Genomic DNA, 5,000 nt, shown 5'->3' with positions numbered 1-5,000 from the left:
GCTAGTAATGCTCATGCTAATTAAGGTTGATATCTCTGCAGCACTATAACTTGACATTTTTTAAATGACATCATCGCCCTTATTTCTTCTCATTCTTTTGATGCGTGTAGGTCATTTTTTGGATATTTTTACCTCAATTTTTACACATGGCACCTTTAAAGGGGTGGGATGACGTTGCTAAAAAGAACATTTTGTTGTGTATTTGGAGTAATGCAATGTGTTATTGCAGTCGAAGGTAAAAAATTAAATAAAAATCATTATTTTACACAATGTACATTATTGTTTCTGCTCTATGCCCCGCCTTTCTGAAACGTGTTAATTTTTACAAAGCTCATCGTTATGAAAAGCGAGGTGTGCTCTGATTGGACAGCTATCCAGTGCATTGTGATTGGCTGAATATCTCAAGCGTGTGACGGAAATCATACTCCCCTTACCATACTCTGATGCCGTCTCCCAGCACGACTACACAAAACCGATAAAACCCATTACAAACCAAGTATTTGTTGCATCCAGTGGGGACATGATTACTGATTATGAAATATACTGTGTTTTAACGAGTTGCGTTGCATATCATGCTGTGAACTCTATGTGTGCATTTGTGATCGGAGAAACAACAAACAAAAGGCGCTACTCTACGCTGCTTAAAACCCACGTAATCATCTTACTGGCTGTGAGTCAGAAGCATCAGTCTGTCCTTGCAAAGTTGGAATTGCCCCACTTTATAGAAACAGCCTTTGTGCACAGACGGATTGTAGGCTACTTTTCCAGGTTTAAGAACCATAAAACGTGCTGCGCAGTGCGCACATATGAATATTTGGATGGAACTGTTCTGAAACAGTGTTGTAGAAAATCGTCCCACATCGTGACATAGACATGTGGAGGTGTGTTAGAATGAGTCATTTTAGGAGGGCGTGCACAAGTCTTAACTTTTATAAAGAATCTCTCTTTGGGTTTGAGACTTTAGTCTTTGCAACTTTAGGGATCTTATCTATGCACAAACTGCTTGTAACACTCCAAAGAGAAAGGGATACTTGAAATTGCATCATATGACCCCTTTAAAAGGTCTCATCCCATTGAACTGTGCTAATCTCAAACCAGTGATAAAGAACAAGAAGGTCTTTTACACCAGGGGATCAACACCAGCATGCAGAAAATGTTCAGTTCTGAAACCAAGCGAAAAGTTCTTGAAAGCATCACTACAAAAAAAACATCAAACCAGCAAATCCCCATAATCAGAGAACAAGCGATCAGATTCCTCTGTAAACCTACACGGACTTCACAGTAACTTGGGCTTGGTGATTGACTGGGTTTTGGATTTTGATGGGACTTCCTTTCATGGTACTGCCCCATAATTCACCTATGATTTGTGGTATTATCTCCATACACTGCCCTCGTCTTCCTCCGAGTGTCACGCTTTGGTCTAATGGAAGCCCCTGCGGCTGTCTGTGGCTCCTTGTAACCCCCCAATATGCTTCCCATTAGGGTGAAAGAGCGTTGAGGCGGTCCCTCGCAACATGTGGTTCTATTTAGAGCAGGTGAAACAATGTAAGAAAATAGATCTGTCATACACTGCATTCCAGGGGTCAGGAGAGAGCAGCGTTAAATCATGGAAAGACTAATCCTGGAAAGATTGTGGTTGGACTTTACAGTGGAGCTCTGTAAAACTTTGCAGGGGTCTAAAAGTGCATCAGTACCATTGCTCGCATGACTGTTATGGTGTTGGAGCTGTGCTATACGCTGTATGCCAAGGCCTTGAAACAAGCAGTCCACTCTCGTTTCATACATCGACCAGGTGTTTTCACTCAAACCTCTGAGGGACCGTCTTATTTCATTTGGAAAGTAAAGGGATGGGAGTGTTTTCTGGGCCTTTATGCAGAATTTAATCACTGCTAGTGATGTGTTTGACTGGCCCTTATTGAGGCCCCAAATTGGACTTTCATTGACTCTAGCTGAATGTAGCTAAAAAGCTGAAATGTTATTTTTAAAAATGCAATCCAAACTGTTATACTGTTATACTGTTACTGTTATATATATATACTTTAAATAACATTATTCAAATGATATATGTTCATATATATTATTCATATATATTATATATATATATATACTGTATATATATATATATATGAATGAAACACATTAAACATGTATACACAGACACACACATACTGTACAGTATATGAATTATATATTACATGAATTGTATAAATTATATATGAATATATACATTTTTTTATGAAGTAATGCAAACTATTTATATCATATATGTATTTATTAAACTATTAAAATATATATATATATAATATACTAATGTACACACATTAGATTACATAATATATTACATTTTTTAATAATTTAATGAATGAATATATAAACTAGATAATATAAAATATATACACTACAAAAAATAATAAAAATTATATATATATTATAAACATAACATTTGAAAAAAATTATTTACAGTAAATGAGTATATATATATATATATATATATATATATATATATATATATATATATATATATATAAAATCAATTGTATATATTTATTAATAAAACTATAAAAACTATAAAAATTTATCATATGTAATGTGCACATCTCTCTCTCTCTCTCTCTATATATATATAATAATTATTTTTATTTATTTTGTATGACATATTTGAATAGACTAAAATTATATAATTATTGACTAAAACTGACTGAATAAAAAAGCATAACAAAACCACCACAATACTGAAGCAGCAGAAGACTGAATGCTAATGCTGGATGAGGGTCCTTAACATTTGTAACTAGTGTTATATGAGGCTTCCAGAAGTAACTCCAATAAAGGTCATGTGTTCTGTGGCCTCACAGGTGTGTCGGCTATCACTCCACCAGAGACCCTGTAAACATTTTACGTGCACAGAGACCTGGAATAAAAGAGCTCAGCATTCCACCTCCAAGGTCTGCCTCCAGTTGGGTTTGCCGTTTACCTCTTGCTTGTGAATTCCACTCTAAAACCTGGACTGCATTCAGTTTTGGCTGTCAGAGTGATTAGCATTCTGCTAACAGGGTTTGAGCTGCTAACTTCTTCCGTATGAGCAGCATAATGAGAAACACAAAGATCGTTTGGACGAGAGTGCTGCCAAAACCAACCCAAAGGTTTAAAATTGCGGCCGCTTGCTTTCCACCGAATTCTAAAAGCAGTCCTCCAAATTCCACGCTCCTTTTATAGAGAGTAGGAACTAATGCTAGCATTTGTTTTCTCTTTATGCTAACGGACAAGAAGAGTACAACGGTTTCCCTTCAAAAAACAGTGGTTCCACTTCTTTTTTTTTCATTAAGGAACACGGGCGAGGTACAAATGGAGAATGTGTTGAAGCTATTTTCAGAAAATGTGTTTTTCTAAGCTCATAAATGGCTGAGCACTTGACCGCTGATTGCAGTTGATATCAGGAAACAGACCATTAAAGGCCATTAAACTCGCATCCCGCGACTGATTACTCAAATGAGCGGCGCAGGCTATTTTACGGTTAAACATCTCTCTCTCGCTCGCTCTCCTCACTGTGTCGTCCTACATTATGTTTCACTGCATAGTGCACCAAACCGCTCTTTAACCACATACAAGCCTGGTCATCTCATCATCTAAATTCAACTGCTGCTGGCACAGCCGGCACCAAATGAGTTTTCGTTGGTACCAAAACTAAATTGTAGATGGCAGTGTTACTCAAAACAACTGACTAGCAACTAGCAAATATTTTACTCTTATAACCTATTGTTCCATCAACAGGATGCCGCTGAAATTCCACAACTTCGATTTATTAACCAAGGTCACAGAGACGCCGGTCATCTTCAGATGATGGTTATTTAAAAAAATTGCACTGAAGAGGTGTTCACGTGATTCTTCATTTCCTGCTGTTTAACGAGGCCTGCGGTTTGGATCGGAGCCAGTTCCGCTGATGGTTTACGCCTCTGCGGGGCAAGACCCATTAGAAAGCCAATGGTCTGCGTCCCTCAGGAAGGATAACTTGTATCTGCAATCAGGCCTGATTTTTATTCCCTGTGTTTAAAGAGTTAATTACATGTCCTGCATCAGCCGGGCTGCTGTGAGCCCTTCGGTTTGGCATTGATTAATGAGCGCCTTAAAATAAGGCTCCGGTTTCACCAGCAGCTAGTAATACAGTCCAGTTTAATTGGTTTGGTGAATTTACAGCAGGTTTCCTGCTAATTGCATTGCATTTAGTTCTGCTGCGGCTACAATATAAAAACAACACCAAGCATGCCATTTTTAAACTTCATCTCCTTTGGGAGCTCTTAAAGGTATGCCAAGGCCTGCTACAAATGCTAACAATATTTGACTAAAAATAGCGATGCTAGTAACTACAAGGTAATTTTTCCATCAAAATGCGGTGTAGTATTTCCTACTAAACAGGAAGTTTGGTGAGGACATATCAAAGGCCTTGTCCACTTTTTTAAATAGCCAACAGCATACTTTTCCAGAATTTAGTTATACACATAATGAGTAGCTTTAAACTTGAAAAGCTTAAGTTTCAACGAAACTTCCCCTTTCTGTCGAAAGCTGTAAAGCTACTATGGTCAAACAACAACTTTTCTGGAATGTAACACTGATTTTCTACTCCATTACTCTGTTATACTATATGATTTTCCAGCAAATACTAGCCTTAGGGTTAGGATTAGTCAGGGTTATGGTTAGTTAGAGTTTTGGCTAGGTCAATTGAAATCAATTAAATCAATGAACTCACAAACAAAGGAATCTGAATTTAGGGCTAAAAATATGAGCGTAATCAACAAAAAAGTAATTCAGCATCTTGAATGCGTTTTACTCCGATTCAGATCAAACATTGATATCAGTAATCAGTGCATTAAACCATTAAGCATACAGATGTCAGTGAAATACGAGCATTCTGGGAACAATTAAATGCTACTGCAACAGAAGAGGACCATCTTTGTTTCCGGACTTTGGCAGACGAGTTGGAAAACAGTCTATCTTTGTTTAATTAG

The sequence above is a fragment of the Carassius gibelio genome, chromosome A25 (assembly GCF_023724105.1).
Source record: "Carassius gibelio isolate Cgi1373 ecotype wild population from Czech Republic chromosome A25, carGib1.2-hapl.c, whole genome shotgun sequence".
NCBI lineage: Eukaryota > Metazoa > Chordata > Actinopteri > Cypriniformes > Cyprinidae > Carassius > Carassius gibelio.
This window is presented reverse-complemented; position numbering follows the sequence as displayed.